This window comes from Nipponia nippon, unplaced genomic scaffold, assembly GCF_047370975.1.
Source record: "Nipponia nippon isolate SJK-2023a ecotype South Korea unplaced genomic scaffold, ASM4737097v1 scaffold_3, whole genome shotgun sequence".
In the NCBI taxonomy this organism is placed as follows: Eukaryota; Metazoa; Chordata; class Aves; order Pelecaniformes; family Threskiornithidae; genus Nipponia; species Nipponia nippon.
In genome coordinates this window covers 94,906,509-94,922,017 of record NW_028262347.1, presented here as the reverse complement: position 1 = coordinate 94,922,017, position 15,509 = coordinate 94,906,509, and the positions used below count along the sequence as shown (strand labels likewise).

The following is a 15,509-nucleotide window of genomic DNA, read 5'->3' as shown; positions in this document are numbered from 1 at the left end:
AAGCAAAACCAAAGCCAAACCAGTTTCTTAAAGAGGGAGCTGTGTCTCTAAGCTTTTTGTGTTTCAGATAGACTGTGTACAACTCATACCAAATGTCTTAAAATAGTTGGAGCCTCAAGGGATCAGTAGACTTTAATGAGTAAGTATGTCATGTTATTCCTGTATCCTACATACTTCCTGCCTTTATGCCAATACTGATGTGAATTTCTGAGTTTCCTGTAGCCAATTAAAAGTTTTCATTAACTTCAGTGGGCCAATAGCAGAGTTCCTGATGTATAGCCTTACTTGTCTTACATGTCCACTGTTTAGATGGAGGGTGCTCGATAGTGGGCTTCTTCCAGGATCCTGCCCGTCCCATGCAACTGAGCCCGTGCAGCATCCCTCCTCACTGCTGACTGTGCTTGCTCTGAAATGAGGAGGGAGCCGTGTCACCTGTCCTGTGCCTGGGCCAGCTGGCCTCAGGGGCTGGGGCATGGGGGAGATAGAGAGACCTGATGGCTGAGGAGAACTGCCAGAAGAAAGCAGATGTAGATGAGTCAGATCTTGCAAACATCCAGTCTGCTCTTCACTTGATATTGGTACCACATGGGCATTTTGACTTTAATTGTGTTGGTCCGTTTAGTTCTAGTGACCTATTGCTTATATGTGTAATGGCATTTTCTTTCAGATGCTATATTTTAACACCTTACCACTTCACATTATATGGTATTCAAAGCTTTTTACGTTATGTTATTGTAACTTCAGAAAAGGCAAGTTATTTAGTACGTCAAAGGGAATAGCTTCCACCCACTGCAACCTTGGGCTAAAAGCAAAGGTTTGTAATCTGTCCTCAACTGTATTAAAAAGCATAAGGTATCAGCCTTCACGTAGCTCAAATACGTTTCCTTACATGGTGACATACCGTGTCCGATACTGTAGAATGAACTTGATATGAATTTCTATTCACTGCACTCAGCATGCTGAATATTAATTAATTCTCCAATGCTGTGTGATTGAACACACTGATCATGGAAACAGAACAGTTGCACAGCCTTGTACTGCTTTCCTTCGCTCTCTCTTGGTTTTGTTTTTTTCTTTTTCCTTTCCACGTCGAGGATTGAGCGCTGTTCTCTCCTTTCCCATGACCAAGAAGAATTTAATTCTCAGGCCCTGTCCTTAGTACCAGAATTGCACAGCCCTGCCTTGGCAATAGCTCAGTAAATGTCTCATCCTATGCAGCAGCCGTATGTCTCTCTCTGTACATATGTGCTTATACGCATATACGCGTATAGATAGAAAGGTAGATAATTTGATAGTTTTAACCCATCTGAGATTTCTAGTTTGGGCTGTCCCAAAGGGACTTCTGTGGCTGTAGCATGAGGGTTCTCCTGTCACTGCTTAGTCTGGGATCTCAGTCGCACCTGCGACTTGGTGACATCCAACTGTCATCTATTGGCTCTCGGGAGAATATGACTTGCTACTCTTGATATCATTAAGTTTTTGATATGAAGTACATAGGGCTAGAAATTTGGGACACCTATGCCTAGAGACTTAGAACAGATATTCACAAATCAGGAAAAACAAATGATTTTATGTAATTGGTATAGAAGCTAGTGTTGAGGTTAACAAGGGAAATAGTGTTTTCTGTTCAAGTGCAAAGCTCTTACTTCCAAATGAATCCAAGCTACCGGCTTTTCTGCAGAAAATCTCCAACTATGTACATCTGTTTCTAAGACAATATCTATGCCTGTGAGTATTGGTTTTAGCAATTACAGCTGGCCTAGAGGAACATGGGAAGCGGACAATTTACAGGGTATGAATGCCCATGTCTCTTTCAGGTGCTGCAATTCGAAAGTTGTTTTATATTACAGAGGATAAAATTTCTACGGTCTCTGTCACGTCTTCTACAGATTAAAGGAAAGATAACCTGTCCAATCATCATTATACGCTCAAAAGCATAGATGGAAAAATCCATGCGTATTTGGTCTGTAAGTCTCAAGGAAATTTGCAGAGGAAATAAATGACCCACAGCAAAAATGGATAATACTTTGCAAAATTGGTACTTGGGAGCCATGTGGCTAAACTAGCAGTAAAAATGACCTATTCTTTTCAACATGAAATTAGTTCTCTGCTGAAGTATAGAACAGATTTTTAGGCTGTTTTACCATGTGCTCCTCATCCCTGGCATCTGTGTATTCAGTTTTGATTTATGGGGGAAAAGTGGGGGGGAATCAGGTGAATTTTAAATTACATATACCAAGATTATAGTGGTTTAGTCTTTTCTTCCAGGCTATATATATTTTTTAATCCTATTTTTGTACAATAGCAAAATTTTAACTGCTTTCAAAGTCAGAGAGTTTTGGGTTACTTCTCTTCCACTGTTTTATGACTGTTTCTCTGTCAAGCAATCCTTTTGCTAAAGATTAAAAGTGAGCTATTTGATATGCAGTGAGGCTAGCCAACCATTAATTTGACCACAGGTCAGATCAAATCTTACAATATATTTTTTTCTTATTTATGTTAATGACTTGTATGTATGTGTACATATGTGCATATGGGTGTATTTAATGCTCTCAGAAAATGTCAATCTAACTCCCGTGTCATCAGACGTGCTGTGCAGCAGTGATGTAATTTTGCTATTGCTCTTCAATAATACAGATTATGCTGGACATGTTATAAGGCCATTCTAAAAATAGAAATAAATAGTTGGACAAGCTAAAAAAAACCCCACATTCCATAAAAAAGGTGAATTTTCTCACCCTCATGGAAAGCCATGAACATAGGTGTGCAATCTGTGCTCAAAACTTCTATCAAATGTCTAAATATCTCACAGAATCAGGCTTCTGTTAACCTGAAGAGAGAGACAGTATAATTAAAAAGGACAAATAACCTGCCTGTTAATAATCCTTATCTGTATTGCTAGTTCATCTTTAATTTAACCCTAGTAAAACTTTGCTTCTGTTTCACCATATGGAAAATAGCCATCTTGGTCCTACAAAAGTAATACTGTGTTGACAATTAGTTATACAATTCACTCCAGTTGGGTCACTGAATTGCACGCTTCAGTCACTGTGGACCAAGCGGATCAAAGTCTATTTGACAGTGCCTACCAGGAGACAAAAGTAGGGAGGGGTCTGGAGTCAAAGTGTTGCAAGCGGGGGTCCAATCTCTCTGTACAGGGAAAAAAAATGTAGAGCTATGTGTACTGTGAGTGTACTTTCCTCTTTATAGCTGAGAAATTACATGTACAGTTTTTAAAGAGAGTCCTTACTCTTTCTGGACTCAAGTGTCTACTACTGCTGGTTAAGAAGGATAAAAACGGAGATGAAAAAGGTAATAGAAATCAATAAAAAAATATCTCTTTCCATGGATGTAATTAAATTGACTGACATCAAGTTATACAACTGATATTTTTAGACAATCTGGGAAATTTGGATATAATTAATATTATTAATTAATATTAATCAATCAGTGGTAAACACTACTGGTCTATGGAGATAAAATTAGGTATAGCTTCTTTACAGATAACTTTGGGAAAAAATTACCATTGAAAATTCTGCTGAAATATTTTCTGTATAACTTTTTCTCTCTTTCTGTTTATTACTAAACCTTTCTCGTTCTGTGCTCTTGATTAAAAGTTTATCTTTTCAATTTTCAACTCAATCGTATGCCAGGGGTAAATATCATTCTTCAGGACTTGTGAATACAAATGTCTAATGAATCAGAAGAACAGTCTTTATATATACTTAGCTTTAAATACGGTATCACTGTGTGTTTTTCCAAAACCTCCTTTTTTTTCAGAGTAATACTGTTTTTCATGTTTCTCATTAAAAACATCCTGATGACTAAAAATTACTCTCCCAATCAAGAGGTCAGGAAACAGAGAGAGCAAGAATGAAGAGTTCCTGCCCTGAAGATGCCTCTGTAGGTACTAAAAATATAGCAGTCCTCTGGGGTATTTTGTGACAAATATCTGCTTTTGACCCTTCTTATTGAAAGTTCTCGTGTAACTCCGAACTCAATGTTATTTGAAACTGTAAAAAAAATTCTATTTTTAAGAGATATTGTTTTGACTTTTCATCTTTTCATATAGAGAGAAAGCCAACTGCATGACAGAAAAGCAAGTCGAGGGTGGAGAAATACATAAAATTTACAGAATTGTCTTTTCTGGAGAATATTGCCTTTTGTGTAACTCTTTTTTTTGTTTTGTGAGATTGTGATATAGACAAAGTGCTTAAGAGACTCCCTTTGTTAGTGAGTAATTATATCACAGACTTTTATCTTTAAAAAGAGAAAAGCCTTAAAATAATCTAATTCTAAAATTCTATCTTTGAATTAGTTTAGAATTCTACCTATCTTTGACTCTTTAAATAAATAATGTCAGTCTTCTCTCTTTTTACTTTTTTAATATATGTGAGACTTAAATAGATATGCTATTCTTTCAGTCTCTCTAAAATAAATGTATGATATTTTTTGCATATATCTTAAAGCAAAATTATTATGGAGACTGGCCTTTGCACTGTTCCTCATATACATCTGGGTCTGAAGTAATTGTTATTTAATTACTGTAGAGAGAGATGTTTTACTTGAAAAATGGCTAAATACCAGAATGTTAAACTATGTTCAAAAAGAATAAATTTTATTTAGTCTGTTTGGTTAGACAGTTATCATTCTAGGTGGATTCTTGGCATGGGTAGGGGGTTTACCAAGGTGTGAGTTATTGCCCAAGAAGTGTGGATTTTGATCTCGTAGTTCTGGATGTGCTCCAAATGTTAATGTGTGTGGTCAGAGGAATGAGCTATTACTTCTAGGGGAGAGCTAAGTGTAGAGAAGTTTCAGGGTTAATGAAATATACTAATCTATTTCATGGCTGTATAATTCCTGAATATCATCTGAGAGAAAAAATTAGTTTATACAATAAAACAGAGCTATTTGGATTTTCACAATTATAGCAAAAGACTCTTTTATAGTCTTTTCACAAGCAGTTGGGTTTAGTCCTGACACAGCCTTGGTTGTTGACTTGCAAAGATCTTGTCCTTGTGGAGTTCATTCCACACTTCAACATTTTTTGTGGATTGTCCTGGTCTCACGCACCCGGTGGTGGTTCTGGGTTTCTGCTTTTCCAGGGGATCCAGTGTGCACTTTTTCCCATGTGCTAGTATTGGCTACAGAAACAGGGCAATACATGCAGTTGATGTCCTTGGTTTGACTCAGAGCTTCTCAGTCACGCAAACAGCCTGTTCCAGCTTCCTCAGATTGACACAGGAGTGAACTAAATAAGACCAAAGTCCCATAGATCCATTTCAGGACCTGAATCAAATCTAATTTACTCTTTTATTGATCTATATTGGGTATAGTTATCTTTAAAACCTCATCTTTCATAGCTTTTCCATCTTTGCTTCTGCTTCTTTATCACCATTTATCTTTATCAGTTTCTATGGCATTATGTCCAGAACAGTGCACAACAGAGGAACACATTCAGTCTGTGATGAGGGAGTGAATACAATCATGCAGGGATGCATAAATATAGGAATTTACAAAATATTTCTCACTTTTAATGTAATATTTTTGAAGATATTCTTTTAAATCATTGCTCTAGCCTTCAGAAACATAGTGTTTTCTCTAATAAGGCGAATGTAACTTCTTTTTTTACATGATACAATGTACAAGATTCATACTATATATATATTCTTGTCAGTGCAGTGCTTTTTTTCGTTCGTTTGGTTTTGTTTTTTTGGTTTTGGTTTTGTTTTTTGCAAACAATATTGGATATTGAAATATTCACCAGAATGAGAGGAACGATACTGCACACAGAAGGCGTTCTAATTCTACAAGCAGGATGTAGAGAGAAAAAATTAGTTTATACAATAAACTAAGCTCTGCCCTGTTGCCATTAACATTATGGTGTGCTTTAAGTGCTAATGAATGAGAACTGGAATTCCTAATTGTGATGAGACTTTCACAAAACAATAGGTAAATAGTGAATATTAAAGGAAAAAACAACTGAGAGACAACGTTACATTGCACCTGAAGTCTCCTAAAGGGACAGGTTACTATTATTATTGGGCGCATTATTTCATTCTCATTATCTATCCAGCCACCTATTTTCTTTTTCTCAAATGAAAAAAAACTACCTCCTTCAAAATATGAAGAAAACACTTCTAGGGGATCGTGAATGTGTAATTGCAAAAGAGAGAAAAGACTCAGTGTTTGGCATAGCATGGGTAACTATTCACAGATACGTTTTCTTGAATAAAAGAAATAATATGATCAGGTGAACTCATTTGAGGATGGTCTCCAGTCATCCCTCTAAGTGTTTTCATTAGGGCCTAAATTCAGATCCACACTATGTAAGTATGCAAGAAATAAATTATATCTTTGTGCAGACTACCTGGGTTAGGGTTTATTATAGTTAGCATATGCAGGGCGGCACGGATGTACTTTCAATGCATAGGGGTAGAGAAAGGGAAGGGAATTTGGAGGAATACAAAAAAGTCATGGTGCTATTTAACTACCAGCTCAGGATGACTGGGAGACTTTAAATTTATTACTCATAAAACATGTAGGAAGCTGCCAAGCAGCTGTAGGAAATCAAGACCAGGAGGGTGAAAGCAATGGATTTGCACACTTTTGCTTTTGTGTATCTCTGTACTACTCCTGTCTTAATGTTGTTTATGTGATTTAGAAGCAGCTAAATGTAGCTTCTGTGCTGCCCTGTACTGAAGGCTGAGCCTCAGCCAGCTCTGGCTGATGATCAGGGTAGAATAAAGCTGTTAAAGGAGCTGACAAGCTAGGAGGTTAATCTGCAGTTCTTGAATGAAAATTGTGTCTTCTAAGTGTCCGGTAGTGGAGTCCTGCAAAAGACCTCTTAGGACTTCTCACTTTTGAATCTTTCTTCTGTCTTTTTTCCTCAGAAGATATTTTTTTTAAAATGGAGTGACATTTTCCTCAGTCTTTTTCGATCTTGCATTAGTCGTGAGCACAGTCTGCAGCAGAACTGGAAGTATGATTGCACTCCCTATTTTATCCAGACCATTCACTGAACAAATCTGCACCAGACTTGATAACATCAGGATAAAGAAACACAGTTTAGGAGAAACATATGCGTGATAATTCTCAATAGAAATCTAGGACAGACAAATAGAACTGAAATTGAATTTTAGAGTATCCAGAAATTAGATGCCTGATTTTTTACTATTACTAGATCTATCAGACTTTCAAACATTTAGATTAAGCACCAGTGCTAACCGATAGCTGCGTGCTGAAAGAATAAGAATTTATTCCAGCTCCTCAACTAGAGACATTAGCAGTCTTTGACAGAAACAGGAACAGTTTTATTTTTAAGGGCAGGATTGTGAAGGAAGGTGGGGTACGTCTAGCACAGAGGGACCAGGCCTGTGTAGGGCTGATGGTAGGCTGGGACAAAGGTTCAAGCAAGAAACTCAGGGACAGATGGGGCTGGATTCTTGGGGATTAAGACTAAGGCAGAAGCAGGAGATGAGGTTATGGTTTAGACAGCAAATAGCTAAGTTAACTACCAGGGTAAGCAAATAGGCTTGATGCTAGGGCTGAGAGGACAGACTTATACACAGCACTCAGGCTAAAGCAGCATCACTACTTTACTACAGCACTGTGGTGCCTGATCTTAAGCCGGTGTACAGGAGCGCAATAACAAACCTGCCGGCACAGTGCAGCCCTGCCGTTTACATCTGTGCTTGCTCGTTACACTTGGAACTTCTAATCAACAACCAAAGGTCCCAAAAGACAAATAACATCGCTATAATGTACATCAGCTAGACGATTCCCTGAATAATTCTCTTTGCTGCAGCTGAGAGAATAGAAGAATGGATTTCCAGAGCATTTATTGGACATCTTCATGCTTTCTTCTCCTGGGGTTGTGATATGTTTAGAGATATTCAGCAGATTATATTTACACACTGAAAGGGCTTTTTGATACAAAGCAGTCATGGTAGTATGAGCTAAGCATTCAATTTTTTTCAGGCAGTTTAAGCTGAAAGTCAAGTATTTAAGACACAGAATGTTTTGATTTTAATTGTGCAACCCAATTAGATGTTCCTACTGCCATAATACATTGGCTAACAAAACCTCATCTGAAGAAATGTACAGAAATCAGAATGAATTACTGTTTGCATCCACTGAGGCAATACCTGCTATAAATGCTGCAGTGCTGTGAAGGTATTATTTCCCATTTTGGGGAATTTAAGTTTCAAGAACAGAATCTCAAAGCTCATCTTGTGTTGGTATCTGCCTGCTGGAGGGTATTGAGAAAAAAGGGATGAAAAAAATCCCTTTATTCATGAAGGGTCCAAGAAATTGAAAGAGTTAATGGCTGGGTCTACTGTCCTTGGAGTCAGTGGGACATTTTCTGTTTCTCTGAGTGAGCTGGAGTCAGGCCCTGCGAGAGAGACTTACGCAAGATACTGAATGGGCCCACTACTGCCTAAAATTGATTCTTGCGCTACTTCTTCCCCTTTGCTGTCTGGGTAAAGGGATAGTTCATTTCTAACCTAATTGCCCTACTTCACAGCCTGCGCTCAACCATCTCTGGAAGCCCTGCTTCCCTTAGTTTGCTGCTGTGTGCTGCAAATCTAACAATTTACAACATTAAAGATTATAGCCTCCATGTATCACGTTGCTGATGCTGTTATATTAGTCTAATCACCAAGACGCATTTTACTGAAAGCTGACAAAAGTATTGCGTTATTGAGGCTTCATTTTAGCTTTGTCTATAGATGATTTAATGTAGAAAGAAATCAGGTTAGGGAAAGCTCTGAATATGTATTTTCTAGGAGGAACAAAAAAAGTTTTTTCTCGCCTCCTCTCACTGCCTCTCAGTCATCGAGACAGAAAGAAATGATGAAAATGACACATGAGCTGCTGTAAAACCTAAAAATAAGACAGCTTTTATTTTATATTTGGAAAGGGAGATTAGTTTGTTCTATGGCTATTTTTCTTTCCTTTTTTTTTTAATCTTTAGACAAGGTGGCATTTAAAGTAGACATTCACCATGCCAAAAAAAGCAAACAAATTTATTGCATATTATTGCTGGGGAGGTGGATAATGGGAAAAGAAGAGAAAAGTGGGGGAGAGGAAGGAAAGTGGGGGCAGTTACAGAGAAATGCATTTGTGTGGGTTGGGTTTAGCAGTTTGAGACAGGGAAGTAATCAAATCTCTTCACATTTACAACCAGAATTGAATAATACCCTTTCTCTTAAAAAGAATTACCTATGAGCCATCCTTGAAGCTAATATTTGGTAGGCAGGACTGAGGATGCTGCTGGTGGAAGGCTAATTGTGAAAGTGTTAATTGTGGCCAGACCAAATGTGTAACCTTCCTGTTCAGCAGAAGTAAAGGTCCTGAGGTTAAAAAAAAAGGGAACAACTGAATGCTGAGGGATTTTTTTTTTTTTTTTTTTATAAACTATCTCTATAAAATTAGTCCTGCTCCTTACAAAGAGTTTTGATATTGGTCTTGGACACAAACTTCAGAAATAAAAAAAAAAAAAAGCCACCGAGTTCATGCTTTGAAGTTCACTAGGATTAGCCAGACAAGAGCAAATTCCAGGAAGAGAAGGTAATCAAAATGCAGGCAAGCAATTAGATCTGCATATTAAGTATGGAAATACACAGTGCTGGTTTGCATATTAAGCTAGTGCAGTAACCTTCTGCTTCTGGAGCCACTTGGTGAGGTTACTGTGCAAAGGAGCTCAGGACTCACCTCCCAAGGGGCAAATTGCTTTCCTTCAGCTATAATCATCGATACAGTGCTGTAAATGTACTTTGTGCTTGATCATGATTAGTGAGCGGGCTGGGGACAGCAGGCAGCAGTGAGCCCTGCCTGGGCTGGGGAAAGCCCAGCCAGGTGTGGTGGGCATTGGGCAGGGCTGTGGGAACTGCGTGGGGTGAGCAGCTGCCCTGGCAGCCCTGGGGATGCTGTTGGACAGCCAGGGTGGATGCGAGATACCTGAGCAACGGGGCATGGGGAGGTTTGCAGGGCAGCTGCCTACACTGTACTTGACTCATGGCTCTGCTCCGAGTCTCTCACTTTCTGAATCATTAAATTCACTTCGGAAAAAGAAAGAGCAGCAGCCTGGGGATTTTTTTTATTGTTATTATTGTAGTGGGATTTTACTGCAGTAGAAGGCTCCTATTCTTAATTGTGGAAAACAAGGCTACTGGAACAAACTACATTTTATCTGTTGTTATTATTATTAACTTTTTTCCTTCTCTCTTTAAAATTGAGGACTGGGATTATCAAATGCTCGTGTGGCTGCGCTGGGCTCTCCCTGCTCTCACCTCTTCCTCACTGGCAGTGACCACACAACTGGGAAAAGGTCCGGCCATCCAGGCGTCTTGCTGTTCATCATTGCCAGCATAGGTCATGAGTTTCTAAGGTTAGTGTTACCTTACTTGTAAAGTTTTAGCATAGAGCTGCTACCCTGTGCCCATCTCCTGTCCCTGATAATTTGTCTGTGCAGATGCTATAACAGCTAAATCTAGATAAACCCCATATTAAAGGCCTAGACGCATTTACTCACCCAGGATCCCAAGTACTTCTGTTGGTTAGGACCCAAGAAAAAAAGATAAAAAAAGGCTAGCTGCCTGTACTCTTTTAAGTGTCCAGCAGATCCAAAGGCAAGCCATGAACTCCCGGCTTGTTGGCCAAGTAATTGCTTTCTAAAATCCCTTGGCCAGCTTCATGTGGAGGATAATTGGGTGTTTCGAAGGGAGATTTATCCTTACGCCCTCAAGAAACATCATTGGCTTTTAGTGAGAAATATGACTGCAACACAAGTCTGAGATCATTTGACAGTTTACATGACATGGTATGTACAAAATAAAATAAATGCCACCCTGTCTTCCTGTCCTTCCTGTCCAAGTCCTTAATTTCTCTGTGTATCTCTAATCCTTCCATTTCTAAAAGTCTCTCAAAGATGAGGTACTCACTCATTCAAAGCTTTTTTCATTTTTTTTTAGAGAGCTTGATATTGTGGGTGGTATAGAAATAAGAAAAAGGTGGGAAGAACGATCACCTCCAAGGAAAGCAGCTTACTATTTCAGGAGCCAGGCAAAAATCATTTTGGATGAGCATCAAATATACAACACAGCCAAAATGTTTTATTTTTATCTTTTTTCCCCTCTAAAATAGCACATTTGACAATGCTGTCCCTTTAAATCTACTCAATTTTCTCACTTCACCAAGTTTGAATTTGCTGTATTTCTCAGCCCTGTGTGGCAGTGTGGGTGTCAGAACTACGCAGGTGATGTCATTTTTCATTCCCTAACCCGGGGTTTAATTGACACCATCATTCCACACCCCTCCTCCCACCCTTCTTCCACCTCTTCAGTTTAAACCTTGTTCTCCCTGGCCTTTTGGGTCAACACACTTCAAAAATGTATTACCTTCATCATTTGAAATCTTCTTTAAGAAAGGGAAGCTTCGTGACTCCTTTACATTTTTACATCCTGGTTGATATGGAGATGAAAAATATGTCCAATATGGTTTTACTTTAGTAAACCTATCAGTGATAATCTCTTTGGCACACAAAATGAAGAGATGACACAGTATCAGTGGTGGAGAGCAGACTGGCCATCAGTATACTTTGAATTATGAAGATTTGTTGCCTTCATTTTATTATTTTTTGAATAAACAAAACATATGCCTTATAAGTTATCTCTTCTGCATAGAATTTGGTGTTGGAATACCAATTTTCTATATAGCTGTATTAAATAAATCATAGCAATAAGCCCTTGGTATATTGTCATGCCTTCAATCCACACAGCAAAGATTCCAGGATAAACAGTAAAAGTTTTTCCTTTTTTCCCCCAGTGGGATATAGCTTTAGTAGAGGAAATGCAAGTTTAGAAAAGAGGTGGTTGGGTGAAAAATAAAAGAAAAAGGCAAAAACTTGTTTGCGTTGACAGAGAAAAGGTCTCCATAGCCTGGCTCCTCTCTTCTTCAAAGGATCTTCCTCCTCCTACTATCTTAGGGGCTTTTCTGAAAAAGGAAAACAAAAGCCATAAGACCAGCAGTGATACATGGACGGCACCATAGACAAGTGTCCTTGGGACTGTACTGAGAACCAAAAGTCAACCTGGGATGCAAAGCTCTTCCTCTGCCTTGTCTTCGCCCAAGTGAATGAGGACATGTGATGTATTCAGCTCTCATTTCCCATCCCCAGCTTCATATGACTCATAAATGTAGACATAAACAAAACTACCTACTCATTTCAATGAAGCTGTGACTGTTGTGCTGGCTGGGAGGTAACGGGTAACATCTAAACCACCAGAGTAACTCAGGATCATAAACCAGCCCTTTGGAAAGCTGGGCTTTCAGCCTTCTGAAATTGTTAGGCAAAGCCACAGCCTAGCCTGTAGTCTTTTAGCTTAGTTAGTATCTCCCTCATTATGGTTACATTACAGATAGTTGTCTGTGAGTACTTACTGAGTCAATTAATGAGATAAAGTAAAAATGTGAATGAGAGCATATTGGGTAATTCAAGGTTGAAAGGCTATATTGAAACACATCTGGTCATAATTAAGATTAACTGTACAATTTCATCTGGCCAAACATAATTACTTGCAACTAAATGTATCTCAGCATAGCTGATTGATTGACACATATACTATATAGCCATTGCAAGCAAGGGATAAGAATTAGGTGACTTGCAGGAAAAAGTAAAGAAAGAGCATGCTTCCAGGAATGGGGGGGGGAAGGAAAAGAAGGAAGGAAGGAGGAAAAAAAAGGTATTGCTGCCAATTAACTTCACACAGACTTTAAGATCTTTAAGATCTCTTTTTTTTTTTTTTTTTTTTTTTTTTTTAAAAGGTATTTCCCATCCTAGAGCAAGGTTTTCTTTTACTTTCTTCTGGACTATCTCTTCTGTCAGGTTAAATGCAGGTATAATAATCCATAGTTACAGTGATTATAGTTTTGTTCTTTATTGTGATTAGCTAATGCTATGAATGGAAAGAGTTACTGAAAAGAGGAAGAAAAATGGTGTTTTTAGCGTGTGCATGACAGGAAGCAGTAGAAGTGACTGATGGTCATGCAGGAGTTGGTGATTCGCCAGTGCTAAACCAATGTTGAAGCTGATTAGTTTTTGTCTAGAAGTAGTACCTATGTGTCCTGCTGAACAAGACAAGCCTTCTCCAAAAGAAAAAAAAAAAAAAAATCTCTTTGAAATGTGATTTGAATAATGTTTGTAACCACTACTACTTTTACCATCTTCTTTCTCCACCTACTGAACTATTACTCCAGTAAGTGTTGCACTTGCGCAGCCAAGTGTTTGTGGGTGTCAGGGACAAATAAACTTGAAGCCTCGCTCCAGAATTCATCAGAAGGAGTTGGGGAGAGGAAATTCTTAATTGGAAATGGCTTTTCACTAAATTTTTCCTTGCTAGGAAAGGCTGACTTCCCACAGATGCCATACTTCACAATGGGCTCTGCAAGGATGCCAGTTTTACTGAAAATTCAATCTCTTTACTACAATAGAAGCCCAGCTAAGCTGCCATCCATAGCAGCGCTCAACTAACCCAATGAAAATACTGTGTGATTCATTGATTGTTGTCAAATGAACTTTCATTTCTAACTTTGGAAAAATATTAGACAGAGCTGAAACTCACTGTAAGGGCAGCTGAGCAGATTCAGTTGTAATGATGAGAAAAAGGAATAACTACAACTCTTAAGTTGGACTGAGAAACAGCTGGGCCTAAGCTGCTTTTTTTTTTCTTAAATATTACTTAGACTCCTGCAATTCTGTTTACAGCACATCTCAACGTAAGGTGCCATATGGCAGTAGATGAGTGGGTGCTAATAAGAGCACATATGAGACGACTGTGTCTCTGGGTACCCCTTTCCCAGTCACCCCAGGCGCACTCCAAGTTGAGGCTTTAGCCTGGAGACAACTGAAGTTTGCTGTAGACTTTTTCTGGTACCAACCCAGGTGTTTGGGTGGCCATTTGGCACATGAATAAATTAATGAACATTAAGACTATTCCAAGGCTGTGTCTTTCAGGAGTATGTATCACCACGATGCTTTGTGATACTGTTAATTACTACAGAGGACTTGGAGACTTTGGATCTGAGATTGTCACTGCAGGTGATGGTGCAGGTCTAACTGCACTCAGTTCCTCATCCACATACAAGCCACACAGCCCATGCGTAGCGATGAGACTGGGCTGCCATCTGAACCTGTCTCCTGAAAAGCCAGCTGAGCATGGTGAAAGGCTGGGGCACTCCATTCCCATCCCTCCCTGCAGTACAGGAACAGCTGGGCTGTGACTGCCAGCACTGCCCTTTGCTTTTGTTTCATATCCCAGTCTTACACCTCTTGCTTATTGGCCATGCCCCATGCCTTAGCTGGGGACTGTGTTAAAGGAAGGCACAGACTCTTTTTTTTTTTAATATTCCTCAGAGCCTTCCAGGTGCATTGCCCAGATATTGCACACATGTATCTGAGATACTCCACACATCAGTCTGAGAAAGACGATCTCTGTGGCCTCTGCTATTGCCATGATTTGAAAGCATCATTTTATAATGTTGATCCAGCTGGAAGCTTTACTGGGTATATTCCCCCTCCACACACACTCTGTTTCATCATTTTTCAAGGAAGTAAGTGTCTAAAATGGAGATAAATCAATATCCAATGGACTAGATAGTGATTCCTTTCCTCACCTTTGGCATGAATACCTTCTCCTCAGTAACCAGCTATGGAGGGGAAGCCATTGTTCATCTCAAACAAACAAGGCTCAATAAATCTTAATGCTGCTAAAAGATAATGCTGAGAGGAGTTCAGCATCCTTGCAACCAAACATGACAAAGTGCCTTTCTCTCTTACTGTTAGGTCTACTGTTTGGGCTATATTTTTAATGTAAAATTTTTTCATGTACATTTTTTTCATTTTAATAGCGAATCTGTTTCCATTTGTTCTAATTACATACTCAGGGGACTTCCACATTTGTTTCATTGAACATCTGACTTTGAACTATCGCAGCACCTAACTTACTTATGTCATTCTTGTCAAGGCTGATGGTGAGTGCAAGAGCTTCCAGTAGAATATCTCCATAGGGCTGGACCAGGTCCATACGATCTGGTACAGTTGCATACTGCAAAATACAGGACAAGCATATGGGTACTCGTTCTTAATAGTCTCCCCTCCTCTGACAATTTTCAGGTCAGGGAACTGCCTAAGTCAGTTTGTGCATGAAGAAACCCTCAAAGGATCTCCCTTCTGTTAGTCCTGTGTCATTTGACCCCTGCAAACTTCTTGAGACTGCTGAGAGAAGACACAAACCATTTAAGAAAATAACCTGGTATTAAATGCAAACCAAAGCAAAAAAAAAGCAAGGACAATGGAACATATAGTTGAAATTTTAAGTTAGGTGGATCTCATTAAACTCAGGAAAAAATCCCAGATGAAACGCAGAAGGATTTGTCTCTTTATGCTTACCTAAGCTCCTGTAGGGTGCTCTTCTGTCTCAGCTGGGGTGAGAAGACAACTGCTGTCA

General features: G+C 39.0%; 1 long non-coding RNA gene across 1 annotated transcript in view; it reads left to right on the top strand.

Annotated features, from left to right (window-relative positions):
- LOC148054776 (uncharacterized) overlaps nucleotides 1-11,570 on the top strand; it is a 100,756-nt gene extending 89,186 nt beyond the window's left edge. The window contains exons 3-5 of the long non-coding RNA XR_015706521.1: nucleotides 3,781-3,903; nucleotides 10,243-10,393; nucleotides 10,977-11,570. This is a non-coding gene — a long non-coding RNA (uncharacterized LOC148054776). The remainder of the gene's footprint in view (nucleotides 1-3,780; nucleotides 3,904-10,242; nucleotides 10,394-10,976) is intronic.
- Nucleotides 11,571-15,509: the final 3,939 nt, after the last annotated feature.